The 14,870-nt window shown below is 40.6% G+C and overlaps 1 long non-coding RNA gene across 7 annotated transcripts in view; it reads left to right on the plus strand.

The window, feature by feature from the left end:
* The first annotated feature begins 10,127 nt into the window (after positions 1 to 10,127).
* The window catches only part of LOC306662093, a 58,705-nt gene continuing 53,962 nt past the window's right edge, over positions 10,128 to 14,870 (plus strand). For 5 of the 7 annotated variants that reach the window (XR_013764058.1, XR_013764059.1, XR_013764060.1 and 2 more), the window contains exon 1: positions 10,128 to 10,525. This is a non-coding gene — a long non-coding RNA (uncharacterized lncRNA). The remainder of the gene's footprint in view (positions 10,526 to 14,870) is intronic. The other 2 variants (XR_013764063.1, XR_013764064.1) reach the window with 2 other exon arrangements.

Raw genomic sequence — 14,870 nt, forward strand, 5'->3', positions numbered from 1 at the left:
TCCAGAAGTCATTTCTTGGACAAAAATGTAGAAAGTTTAGTTCCTCGGAATTTATTTTCACAAGTGATCCTTATGGTATGGAATTGAAGGGAGCCACTTTTACCTGTTTGTTTTTTTTTTTTTTTTTTTTCTCTCTCATCTCAAAATACTGTTTTGGCTTACTCAGAATTTATCAGTACTTTATAAATCTTGTTGGAGTCTTATTCTAAGAATTACCTGGAAGGATAAATTAAAGCCAATTTGCTGTAGTTAGGACTTCAGAGTTGAATTTAGCTAAGTCAACCCAACTCAGCTGTCAGTGCTAAGGACAGTATAGCCCTTCCATACTAAAAAACAACACATATTTCTTTTCACTAGAAATAGAAAATACTCTTGTCATGTCATACCAACAGGTAACAAAAATTTTGATTGCTCTTTAAACAGGAAATTCTATTGGTCATTAAATTCATATCTCATGATAGACCCCAGAGAATTCTGGAACTAGTGAATGTCTTAGGTTATATGATCTATTTCGTCTACCCCCTTTATACCCATATTAAAGAATCTAAGTCTGCTCTCAGCCATCTCTTCACCATATCAAGTGACATTTTCTGTACAGGAGGGTATAGTGTTAATCTCCTCTCTGGGGTACAAAAATCTATCCCTCTCACTCCTCTCTGAAACCACTTGGAGAATGTCTATTTGACAGTATGCACATTTGATATCCTTGGCATGTAGAAGGGACATTACTGATCTGCCATAAATGGAGTACATCTTTCCACTGATAATTTCTTCAAAAACTTAAGCTGTGGGAGTGGAGGGAAGAAGAAGGAGGGAAAACTTACAGATAAAAGGAGTCTTAAAAGCCACATGAGCTATATTATTGAGTTTTCTGTTACCGAAAAAAGCCCGAGACAAACAAATTATAGGGAGGAAAAGTTTATTGTTCCAGGGCCTTGAGAATGCTAGGCAAGTGCTCCAAAACTGAGCAACATCCTAGCCAGAAAGGTTTATTTGGCTCATGTTTTCAGTCCATGGTCAGTTGGCTCCATGCTTTTGGGCCTGTTGCAAGGCAGTACAGCATGGTGGGATTACATGGTAGAAGAAACTGCTTTCTTCATGGCACCCAGGAAATGGAGAGAAGAAGAGGCTAGAGTTCCTTTCAGCAGCATTTCCTCATGGACCTAACTTCCTACTAGGCCTCATCTCTTAAAAGTTCTGCCACCTCCCAATAGTGCCAGGCTATTGACCAAGTCTGTAATACATGGATCTTTGGAGGACACTTATCCAAACTATAGCATCAATTATGGCCTAATTCAGCTCTTGATTTCAGCAAATCACTAGTCCAAAGTACTTTTGAGGTAATTGGGAACTTTGAGCATGGACCGGGTACTAGATAATATTTTGTTTGTTTGTTTTGCATTACTGGGAGTTGAACTCAGGGATGCTTCTACCACTGAGCTATATCCCTAGACCTTTTTTTTAACTTTTATTTTGAGACAGGATCTCACCAAGTTTTCCAGACTGGCTTTGAACTTGTGACCCTCCTGCCTCAGCTGATCTTACAGATAGATATGCATCACTGGTTTTGTTAGATTGTGATCATTGTGTTGGAGTTATGTTGATAAAAAAGTTCTTTTCAGTAGAGATATAACAAGTACATATAGTTGAAATTACAGCATATGTGATATTTGTTTTAAAAATTCCAAAATTAAAAAGATTGAAAGAAGATTGAAATAAAACTTTGTACATCAAACTGAAATTTATTACATTACTTGCTTTAATTTTGTGAATGGCCAAAAGTTTCACAAAAGACAAAGTTTGGTCTGGGGACATAGCTCACCTGGCAGAGTGCTTGCCTCCCTAGCACAAGGCCCTGGGTTCAATCCCCAGCACCTCAAACAACAAAAACAAAACACAAAGTTTTTGTCTTTTTCTTTCTTTTCTTTTCTTTTTTTTTTTTTTTTTTTGAGAGAAGAAGAGCACTCCTTTGTTTTCTTCCACTATTAATTTGTTATTGTCATTTTCTAGTAGGGAGAAGAAATATTATATGACCTAGGTCTTGCCTATATTATTTTTAATAATAATGAAGTAATTCTAGTTAATCTTTAAGTTGCTACATTGGCTGGTTATATCATTTTTGTTTTTTAGTACTACTATATATTAAGTGCTTTACTAATATTTAACTAATGACTCTGTAGGGCAGTTTATATTATTTTTCTGTTTATATTATTTTTCAGTTGAGGAAATTGAAGTTCCAAGGGCTAAAATATTGAGCACAAAGTTAATAAAGCTAGCAGATGATAAAGGCTGAGATTTGGACACCAATCTGTGTAAATCCAAAACCCATCTTCTTTGTGCTCCCGTTATTACTTCTCATTCTATTTGTATCTGGGGCCTTGCTATCTAGTGGCAGGCAGCCAAGTCAACTGCTAATTCGGAGTGACTCTCTTAAACTGTAAATCAGAGTATGTCACTTCCTCTCCTGAAACCTTCCAAAGACTTCTGATTCCACATAAAGTCAAATCCAAAATGTTTACCCAATCTGCAGGGCCCCTCATGGTCACCTCCCTGGCCTTGTTCCACCTCATCTTTCTCAACCTCTCTCCTTGTCTGCTGTGCCGCAGCCACACCTGCATCTTCAGTGCTTGTCCTTAACTGTAGGGAGGCATCCGCTTATGCCGGTCACTTGGCCTTCCCTCTGCTCCCTTCCTTCTCCCTGCCCTTGCTTCCTCCAGCCTTCGCTCCCATGCCTTCTCACTGGAGAGGACTCCTGGCCCCGCGTGATCCCCCTCTCACCAGTTTTCTCTTTTCCCTTCTTACCCCTTCTTTATTTTCCTTTCACAGCATTTATACTACCCTTCATAGTTAGGCACTTATTTGTTTATTCTGTTCCCCTCAGTAGGATGTAAATTCAGTGAGGACAGGGGCTTTGTCTGTTACCCACTGCTGTGTCTTTAGCACCTGGAACAGTAGTACCTGCTACATAGTAGTTGCTCCCTAAAATTTGTTGTATCACCAAATAACATGACCTCATCGGCATAGTGACCTGGGTCATGTTACATACCATCATGTCAGACCAGGCAACCTATGGACTAGAACAAAATCACTGGTGAAGATCAGCAACACCCTCTGAGATCCTGTTTGTAATGGGACCATTGTGGAAAGGTTTGCATTTGAGATCCATCATTATCGAGTTGCCGGACTCTGAGCAAGTTTTTAAATTCTTTTGAGTCTTAATTTCATCATATATAAAATGGAAGATAATAGCTATTAGATAATTACCATGATTATTAGATAATTATGTAGCACACTGAGCAAGTTATTCAGTTCAAGTCTCCTTTTTATGGTCAATCGGAAGTTTCTTCCTCAACTCTGTAAGCCTTCTTTGCTTTCACAACCCCAGATATCTGATCAGGCAGCCAAGAGCTCTGAAAGGTCTTTGGCTGGAAATGAAGGATTTATTAAAGCCAGTGTTCTCTCTCGCTCTTGTTTGAGCATGTAGATGACATGGAGTAACCCTTCTGATTTATTGAATTAGCTTTTTCAGTGTGGTTTATACTGTCAGATGATCATTTCCCAATTTGATAAAATCACTTCATAATGGGATTAGATAGTACAAAAATGACAGTGGTCTCTGCTGGATCATTCACACTTTTTTTAAAAACCCCAAATCTCCAGTATGCCAAAAGTTTGCACAAAGACTTAGTGTTGTTATAATTTTCTAGGACTTAATAAATTAGCCATTGTTATGAGATAACCTCAGAACATTAAGAGATCTTGGCTAGGAGATTAAAAATTTTTATTGGAGCAAAAACATGGACTCATTGGTTAAAAAAAAATTATTTTTAAGTCCCATGTAGTACTTTTCTTAGATTGAGTGGAAAGTAGTATAACCACAGGAATGTACATTAACAAAGTAATAAACTAATTAAATAACACACAAGTGTTGTATTGTCTGTGTATTAATGCTTGAAGGTCATATGTTAGTTTACAATGGCAAAGGAAATTTATTACGGGAGAATTATTTGACGGGAATCTTTTTGTGCTGTAAGCTATATGCAAGTTCAGATAATCAACAATTTTTTTCCTTTTTCTTCCTGTGAGTAGAACCATAAAGAAATCTCTACAACATAAGCTTCTTGATTATTATATCATGGTGTTTAATTCATTGGATCTTGGTAAGAAAAGAAAAGAGGAGGTTTACACTCATTGGCACGAAGCTGGAGGTTAGTGTTCTAGCTATGATTAAGGGAGAGACTGGCCCTGGTTTCTGAGGCTAAATACCTAACAGAGCAGAAAACACATGATCACTGAGCCGTATTCCATGCTTTCCCTGCCATCTTTAAACAAATGTAGCAACAGTCCAAAAGCACCAAGGTGTGTTTGGCATAGGAAGTTGTGTTTCCTGGTGACTTTACTCTCCTTCTTGGCATTTGGTCTGTGTTTACAGTCAAAGTAGCAGACATGAGGTAATGAAGGAAAGTACAAAATAATGACCATACCGTAAAAGCACTGTTTACTGTGAGCTTTTTGGAGAACAGAGGAGGGAGGGAGGAGTCAACTGTGTGGCGTCTGCTGTGGGTTCTTCTGTGGCCCACCCAGGCTTGCTCATTGGAGGAGTCCACAGTTACTCAGTGTTGCACCATAGCTACAGGAGGGCAGTGAGGGCTGTGAGAAGCAGGTGATGTCATCGCCCTCTCAGGAAAACCTGTTGGGACTAGTGATAATAACTGAGTGCCAGGAATGCCTTGGTATTGGGCACAATGAAGGTGCTCAATAAATATTCCAAATGGCTTAACTCTTACATAGGCTCTAGTCATGGACTCCATTCCTTTAAAAGTGTACCTCAACATATTTTAGGTCTGTATTGAAACTAAGAGAAACTGGACTAGTTCTGCTCATGTGTCCTCATTTCATCGGGAGGTGACAGTAGGAGTGATGGAGGAAAGGCCAAGAACACACTCAAGGACCTGGGACTGAAAGATGATTAATGGACTCACGACCTACCTCAGAGACCGAAAAGAGCCACAAGAAGTAATCTGTACCAGCAAGTGGAGAACTCCTACGAGCTACCCTTTGGCAAAGGTATGGCAGGGTAACCCTAAGAACTCACTCTAGGAAGCTAGCAATGAATCTGAAGGCAGCAGCATGGCACGGCAGGCCTAAGATACTATAGTTCTATTGGGCAACAGTAATCAGGCCTGGTTATCACACTCGGAAACAAATCTAAGAACAAAATGATCCGAGAGCAGAGACATAGTTAAAGCTATTTCTGAAGGTGCCTAAGATAATATGAGGACAAGACAGCTAGCTTCAAGGGGCTCTGCTGTCAGGTGGGACTGTAAGTGACACTCTTACTCTCAGAGGCAAGGTCACAAAATAATTCTGGGCCAATAGGTGCAACTTGAATTGAGAAGTGGTGGAATCTGAGAGAGTCTGTGTGTCCCTTTACAGGAGTCTTCCAGTGAAAAGACTTCCCTAGTAAAAGACATCTGGTTGAGTTCAGGGAAACAAATTTTTACTAAATGGCAATAACCTAAAAGAGTTGGCAGCTTCCTATCTTGCCAAATCCAATTCTTTGTTAACCGCATAAATCAGTATTGAAGCAGAATTATTTGTTTCCACGTTGTTTTCTTGTGATTTGAACACCAATGTCATTACTTCCTAATCTGCAATTTTGTGATTTTTCTCCATTTCCCACTAAGACCAGTCAGCTAAAGAATATTTGGCTGGCATGCAACCATGCATGGCAACCAAAGATGTATGCGTTATGGAAAAACATCATGGCCCTATAAAATCAACGAGGAAAATCCTAGCACAGATCCGATAATGACTTCTCAAGTGTAACTATAGCTTACTGTAAATAATCCTTGTGTTCTAGGAACACCACCTGTTCATCTGTCTGTAGATTCGCTGGAAGCCCAGGCGTGAGAATGTAGGAAAAATGTCCCAAGCCAAATTACTATGTAACACTACTAATGATATTTTGCTATGTGAGACATCTGGTGGTGTAGTTTCCTTTTAGGCTTTTTGGGAAATGGTGCAGATTGAACCACATAGTGAACATATTGACTGCTTTTCAGGGTCATTGCTTGCTCATAACCCCTCCTCATCTCTGCCCCCTGCTAAGAGTCACCAAAGGGGCCAAGTGAGACATGAGACATTAGATAGGACCAGCATTTCACAAGGTGGAAAAGCCCTCAGATGCCATGCCAGAGGTGAGGACTAAAGAAGGAAGAATAAAACCGGCACCAAATGTGTCAAGGGCTATTACCGTGTTCTGAATGTTTAGTGTACTATATGTTGTCTGGAAGAATGGTCAGGGCTGGGGCTGGGGGAGGAAAGCAGCAGGGGCTTTGGGGGCAAGTCTGAGGAACAGCCTGGGACTATGAACCTGGTCTAACACCAGGCTGTGGTTCTCATCTCTCTGTAGTCCATTAGTGGAGGTGTTTACCTAAATGGTAACAAAAGGAAAGAAAATACTCCTAATTCTCCTAAATGAATGGGTGCTGAAATGAAGGATCCATCAGAGGGTAAGAATCCAGATTCTGATTGGAAAGTTATTGTAGTCATCTAAAGGCAGCCAGGCAAGGAGGAAGGAGGAAAGAAAACTGTGAGTGGCTGCAAGCATCTGGAACTTAGCCTAAGAGAACTCAGGATTCTCTGAGAACTTCAGAGCTGAGCAGCAACTTCAGATCTGACCAACAGAACCAGGGTAACAGACCTTTTTGCTCACATTAAAGATTGGCTGGGGTTCAAGTTTGGTTCTTCATTCTTAAAAAAAAAAAAAAAAATGAACAGGCTGGGGATGTAGCTTAGGTGGTGGAATACTTGCATTGCATGCATGTGGTCCAGCACCACAAAACAAACGTAGAGTGTCAAAAATGCTGTCATCGTGGCCCAGTACTTGGTAGTAGACCCTATAGAACAGGTATGGGTGGAACTCTGATTGCCTAACAAGGAAAAAAAGCATTTTGGATAGCAATAATAGTAGGTAATCATTTTTAATTAAGTATCTGTTTATATATATAGTCTATTCTTTTCTATTAGATTGAACAAGCCCTTCGAGGGCAGGGGTCCCACTCTTGGTTCATGCTGTATCCCAAAGCATATCATTGTGCCTGGTAAGTCTCGGATGCTGTTATGGTTTGGATGTGAGGTGTCCCCCCAAAAGCTCACATGTGAGACAATGCAGGGAGGTTCAGAGGAGAAATGATTGGGTTCTGAGTCTTAACCCAATCAGTGAATCAATCCATGATGGGATTAACTGAAGTAGTAGGGTGTGGCTGGAGGAGCTGGGAATTGGGGTGTGGCTATGGGTTATATATTTTGTATCTGGAGAGTGGTGGAGTCTCTCTCTCTCTGCTTCCTGATGATGCAAGCTGCTTCCCTCTGCCACACTCTTCCGCCTTGACGTTCTGCCTCACCTGGAGCCCTGAGGAGTGGAGCCCGCCTTCCATGGACTAAGACCGCTGAAACTGAGAGCCCTCAAATAAACCTATCTTCCTGTATAATTGTGCTGGTCAGATCATTTAGTCACAGCAGCAAACAAGCATCTGACTAAAACAGATGCTCTACCTACAAACAAATCAGTTTCAATTTCAAATCGTTTGAAATACTGCAAAGGTGATAAGGTTTCCCTGCTGTTGAGAAACCAACACTGAAACAATTTAGCATGGAGGGTGTTTATTAAAGAGGTTTGGGGAATTCACATCAGTGGAAGGGAAGAGAAAGAACTGGCAACAGGCAGAGAGAGAAGCAGAGCTACAAATCAGGCCCAACAACATCCTGAACCAACTCCACAAGCAATGTGGAAGTGCCTTCTCCCTTCAGAGTCAGGGCTGAGATGGACAGGATGTGGGTTGCCTTAGGAAGGGCCTGGCTTTGGGTAAGTCAACTCTCTATGGCTGAAGCATTTGCAAAATAGGTTGAAAGCTGAAGACTGGGCCGAGAGTAGTCCCAACAGCTGGAGGAACCAGGCCTCCACTTAAAGGCACCAGCAGCATTGCACAGAACATGCTCTACCTAGCAAATAAGACTGTGGAAATGGGAGCTACCTAAAATCAAGAGGTCATGGAAGGCCTCTCTGCAGAGGAAACAGCTAAGCGGATAACTGCAGTGAGAAGGCAGCAGCCACATAAATAGATGAGAAAAAGCATTCTTATCAAAGGGAAGAGCAAGAGGAATGTCCTCCAAATCAGAGCAAGTTGGGAGTGTTTGAAGTGTACAGCACAAGGGAGGCCATGGGGTCAGAACATGAGAACCGCAGGAGTCTGGGTTTTGTTTTAGGTAATGATGTGTAATAATTGAGGGGGAAAGGTATGATTTACTGTTTAAAAAGATTCCTCGAGCCAATATATGGAGAGTTGTCTGAGAAAAAGGACAAAAGTGAAAGAGAAAGATCAATGAAAAGGTTATTGAAGAGTTCCAAACAAGCAATGGTGTGTAGATGAAGACAGAGAAAGTGACTGTGTTTATACACAGTGCTCTATAGAAAAAATCATGGGTGTGCTAGTAGATTAAACATGGAAGGTGAAGGAAGGGGAATCAAGAATGACTCCTAATTTTTTGTCTTGAACAGGTGATGGAATGATTGTGTAATTTTCTTAGATGGGAGAGCAGATTAAGGAATGAAAATAAAGAGTTCCATCTTGGATTAAGAGGAGATGCCAAGTAGTCAGTTGGATACACAAGTTCACATAGAAAAGAAGCAAGGTCATAGGCTAAGGATCTATATTTGGGAGTCATAAGTAAACAGATGATATGTTGGTTTGCTGGCAGCACACAAGCATTCGCAACACTCAATGGCATGAAAGACTTAAGAGATCAGAACACTGAAATACAGAAAGGTTAGTTGTGTAGCCCAGAGTCACAGAGTAGGTAAGTGACACAACAGTTATTCAAACCCAGGAGATCTTGGTCTAGATTCTTTGTACTCAACCACTCTACTGTGCTATTTTTTTTTTTTTTTTTTTTTTTTTTTTTTTTGCGGCTGTTCAATAAATGTTTGTTGAATGATTGAATAAATAAAGAAAAGGGAGTAGCTGGGTATGCCTTTCTCATCTGGGAGTTCATCTGTTTATTCATTGGACAAATATTTTTTGATATCTGTTCTATACCAGGCACCATGATGTGCTTCAGGATACAACATGAACAAAGAGAGTGGGTGGGACCCTGCCCTCAAAGGCTTGTTCAATCTAATGGAAAAGAACAGACTATGTATAAAAACAGATACTTAAAAATGATTACTTGCTATCATTGCTATCCAAAATGCTTGGTTTCCTTTCCAGACAATCAGAGTTCCACCATACCTGTTCTATAGGGTCTACTACCAGGTAATGGGGCCATGATGACAGCATTTTCTACACCCTGTGTTTTGCTTTTGTTGTTGTTTTGTGGTGCTGGGCATTGAACCCAGGACCTCACATGTGCTAGGCAAGCACTCCACCACTGAGCTACATCCCCAGCTCAACTTTTTTTTTTTTTTTCCAAAGGTCGAAGAACTCTTAGTATTTCTCACCCTTAGTAGCTGAGAATGGAGATAATGGAGCTTCTATTCGTAATAGTGACTCACTGTAGGGAGATTTATTGGGTTCCTTATCTCAGGTCTTAGTTCCTGAGTTGTTCCAAGAAATGGTGCAGAGGACCGGAAGGAATAGAGAGATTCAAAGGGAACCAGAGCAGTTGGCAGTCGCCACAGACTGAGAAAGTGGGTGTGAAGGAAGAAGTGCTTTGGATGACGACTCAGATCATAGGCTCTGGGGTTCCAACCCGGGCTTGTACTTGTGCTTTGTTGCTTACTATATGTTTTACAATGGCTGACTGACTTGAGCTTCCTTTTCCTGGTGTGTAAATTGAGAATAGTGATAGCACCTGCTTCAGGGGTTGCATTGAATTGTTGTGAAGATAACATGAGAGAAGCAGATCTCAGGGAAGACAGTATTTGGGCTTCAGGGGCGTCTGGCCAACTGAGTTTTCTGGATGTTATAAAGCAAAATATGGAGTTGGATTCCCTCTGCCTAGTGAAATTCAAAAGCTGAGAAGCTGGTGACAGACCCAGTTCAAATCACCTTCTCATTCAGCATTTCCTCAGCATGATCTGTGGTTCACCAAACAGCACCTCTCCCTGAGTGACATATTGTTGCTCAGTGGTCGTTTCTTGCCATATCTCCACTGGCAAGCATTTGGATTGTATTTGTCTTCTTCCTCTTCTACCTTCTTTACTCCAAACCGTTGGAACGAAGACACACACATTATATATGGAAGGAAATAAGTGCTGCATCCGTGGTGCAGGAAAGAAATGGTCTCTCTTTATAGAGCACGATAATCCTGCCGCGCTATCAAGCTCTGTTTCCGACTGACTAGCAGCAGCCTGATTTTGTACCAGTCAAAACTGCTCAGGGACACATCTTCATGATGGGTCTTGTTTTTTTTTTTTTTTTTTTTCTTTGCCTCAAGAAAAATCAGAGCAACTTTTTTCAGTTTGCTTTTATTCTTCTCCCTTCCTTTATAAAGAAAGAAATAGGCAAAGAAGAATTCAGAGGTAAGTCTTAAATAGAATCAGGGGAATATGAGATTTTAAGGGGTGATTTAAACAGGGGTGACTTGGAGGATGCCTTTGGGCCTAGGAAAAAAGACACAAGAATATTTGACTTTCTGGACCCTGACAGGATGAGGACTTCCCTTTACAATAGCCTTATGTAGTCAGGGATATTTGAAACCTAAGGAATAAAATACCCTGCAAAATTCTCCAAACCATAAATGATTGACTTGGTGCTCTGGAATAGCAATGTTAACTAATGTCGAGAATCTTCAAGCCTCTGTATTCTGTCATGGCTCAAAACCTGAGGATAATTCACCTACTTCCCTAAAGAATCAGCTTGCACTTCATGATAAATAATGCAGGGAGAGAATTTATAGAATTAATTACTAGGCTTTGATCTATTAAATGTACAAAGCACACACGGATAGTGCTGGAGCTTTAACATGAGTGTAGGGACTTGAATTCTTTTGCAGCCGGAATGTGCTGGAACTTCCCAACAGCTCGAAAGAATGCCTAGAATTTCTTTTCTATTATGGTCACTGTTATTTCTCACAGGAGCAAGTGAATCGCCCAGAGCTTCTATGATAGAAATAGAAGAGCCCCCAGCGGGCTTATGGGGAGCAAAGCTGGCCAGTGTTCCATGGCTTGGGTGGGTGGGGAAACCTGATTTTCTCACACAGGGGTGTCAATCAGAGCTATTATAAATCTTTAAAGCCAACAGGAAAATTCATGGGCAGGGCACAGAGCAGGACCTTGTCAACTTGGTAATGGGTGGTGGGAGAAAGAATTCTGCCGCTTCCCTCCAGGCATTAAGCATGACTCAAAAACTTCTGCTTTGTGACCATTCTCCAATTATATCAGCTTTCCATTCTGGAGAATTTAGTTATTGCCTTCAAATCATCTGGAGAATGGAGGGAGGACTTTATTCAGCATAATCAAGATGGGGTCTATTTTATTGATTTACTCTTTAGAGGTAGAAAGAAAATCTTTCTCTTACATCATTTTGGGTGTTGAGTGCTTTATAACTATGTCCTACAATGTGGAGAGAGAATAAATTTTATTGAGCTGTCTTTTGAATCCCCAGTCCCCCCTAGAATGTAAGCTGCTTGAGGGCAGGGATTTTTCATTCATTCTTGTGTCCTCAGAACTTAGAACTATGCCTACCATTTGCCCGGGCATGGTGGCACATGCATGTAATCCCAGCTTTCATATCATCTGGAGGCTGAGGCAAGAGGATCACAAGTTTGAGACCAGCCTGTACAATTTAGCAAGAGCCTATCTCAAAATAAAATAAAAACAGCTGGAGATGTAGGTCAGCAGTAGAGCCCTTGTCTAACATTGTGAGGTCCTGGGTTCAATCCCCAGTATTGCAAAAAAAGAAAAGAAATTGGTTGTTCTGAGGACTAGTCAAGATCATGAATACAATGGCATTTGTAGCTCTAAAAATGCTGCTGCTTCTCCCACCCTTCCCTAAATCCCATTGCTTCAGTAAGGAATTTACACAATGGGCTACCTGTTCGGTGGCAGAACTAGGAAGGGCAAATAGCTGATTTATTGCCACAAGACTAGAATCTAAATCACTCTTCATGTTGCGAGGTGTGTATTGTTTTGTTCTTACACACATGCTATTTTCTGTTTAAAAAAAGGAAAACATTTCAATATTTCAAAGATATTGAATTTTGAAAAATCAACTGTGGCCAATATGAGACTTTAAGCACATTCTAAAATCTTAGTAGGATAATTCCTATGCCAAGTGAAAAGTTGGGGAACTTCCCTAAACTTAGCTTTTTATCAGAGGCATTTGGCAAAATCTGTAAAATTTGGGGAGATCTAAATTAAGTGCACTTGTAAATACTATTTTAAAATAATGTATTCACTGTATTTTTGCTTCAAAGGGTTTAGTATAACATTTGTCAGAGGCAAAGAACACGCTGATAAAAATATCCAGTTTTGTATTCTCAGTTGTTATCAAAAGCTCTCTGGGTCCTTGAAGGTCACTGCCAGGCAAGCTCTGTGCATAAGAGGCTGGAGACTTTGTGTGTGACCGGAGTGCTTCTGATGTTAAGGAATTCTGTTAGCCGTGATACAAGTTGTGTACATTTCCTTGATTTGATCCCTGTCAAAGAAAATGTTCTCCTGTATTTATTTCTCACTTATAAAACAGGAAAGCATAGAGTTGGCATGGATATGATTATTTGTGACTTGAACCTACCTTTCTGGGAGAGGGCAAGTTAGGCAGTGGCCATGCTGTCCTTTCCCAGTGTCCCTTCTTGTTCACCTTTCTCCTTAAGCCTCTGAGTGGGTACAATTGAACATGTGAGCAGGATTGGCCCTGCTGAAAGGGAAATTAGGACACTGTCCAGGCAGTCTGATTTATGAGGCATTGAAAGGCACATCTGACCAAAAATATCTCCTTCTCTGGCCTGCCACCAGGGCCTGGAGTTCCTGTGATTAAAATCGTCCATTAAAAGCCTGCTGCAGACATTCATGGTTTCTTGGTATCCAAGCAAATGTTAGAGGGGAAATGGGAAAGTATCTCATTAGAAAGACTGAATTCACCTTATCCATCTATCAACCTCTTGGTCAGGAGTAGCACCTTGGCAGCTCAGTGGACTGCTTGAGGCTGGAGGGAAAGCTGGTGGTTTAGGATTGTGTCTGGTATCTTCGTGGGACCTTGGACAGTATAAAGCTGAAGGGCATGAGGGAGAAGATCGCCCGAAGTGGACTGAAGAGTTAAGATGTCAGAGATAAGATATCAAAGAGAAATTTAGGTGTTTCACGGTTACGTCGAATGCCAGGTTAGGAAGTTAGGGACAGTTGACGGAGGGGCATCCTCACAATTTCCCTTTTCCACCGTTTTAGTTTTTTTATTTATGGATTATTATTTTTTATTGGTTCTCTTTAGTTACATATAACATTAGGATACATTTTGACATAATCACGAAAGCATGGCATATAATTTGCCCTACTTCAGTCCCAGAACTTCTCCCCTCCCCTCCCCTCTTATCCTGCCCTCCACTCCCCTCCCAAAAAATTGCTTTTTTTTCTGCAATTTACTTACAATTTTTTTTTTTTTTAAATTAGTGTCTTCTGGCTATACTTGATGTTGAGATTCACTGGCATATTCAAGTATGTACATACTGGTCAGATGCATGCCACTGTTCTTCCCTTATACTGTCCCTCCTTCTTCCCCCTCAATCCCTTTGGTCTACTCTCTTGATCTTTCCTCTATTTTGATGGAATTCTCCCCACACCATTTTTATCCCCTCCCCTACCCCATACATCTTATTTTGGATTAGCTTCCACATATCAAAGAAAACAATTGACCTATGACTTTTGGAACTTATTTATTTCACTTAGCATGATAGTCTCCAGTTCCACCCATGGCAAATGCTATAATTTCATTCTTCTTTATGGCTAATATTCCTTTGTGTGTATATACCACATTTTCTTTGTCTGTTCATTTGTTGAAGGGCACTATGTTGATTCCATAGCTTGGCTATTGTGAGTTGCCCTGCTATAAACACTGATGTGGCTACATCACTGTAGTATGCCAATTTAAAATTTTTGGATATATAATAAGGAGTGGGATAGCTGGGTCATATGGTGATTTACTCCTAGTTTTTTAAGGAATCTCCATACTGCTTGGTTTTAGTTCTTGAGTAACAGTTCTAATGATTCTGTTATTCATAAAACAACATTTTTGACTAAGGTCAAGCAGATTTAGGACCAGAGGGAATACATTTGCAGACAGAACTAATGAATAATTCTGTGACTTTGTTGGTACTCTTCTATAAGTGTGCCTGCAGATTCTCAAAGTCATCTATACGCCACTGGTATTTGAGTTGCCACTGGTGCTTATTAAAATTCTGGTCCCCATCCAGACCCTTAGAAACAGATGCTCTGAGGGAGGGACCTGGGACTCTGCATTAAAAAGCCATCTCTGCTGATTTCTATGCATACTGCTTGAGATCATTGACTTAAAGTTTTCAGCAGAACACAGAGGTAAAAATGTGTAAATTCTGTAGGCAGGTCAATCAGTGCTCAAAGCCTTGCTTTGCTGCTGACTTGTTCTGTGATCATTGGCAAGTTATTTGACGCTCCTGGCTCTCTGTTGGGGCCTAATAGTATTACTGACTTTACAAGGCTATTATTTGAGGGATGAAGAGAAATCATAAAAAGTGTAGCACAGCACCTGGCACAGAATGAGGGCAAAAGAGATAGATACCCATTACTATGATGAGCAGGTGTATTGAAAAAGACTTATAGGCAATGCTTACTGATACTCAGTATTTTGATGACTAGGTACTCTCTAAAAGATAAATTAAAATTCGTATTTCAGTAG

The sequence above is a fragment of the Sciurus vulgaris genome (genome assembly GCF_902686455.1).
Source record: "Sciurus vulgaris genome assembly, chromosome: 5".
Classification (NCBI taxonomy): Eukaryota; Metazoa; Chordata; class Mammalia; order Rodentia; family Sciuridae; genus Sciurus; species Sciurus vulgaris.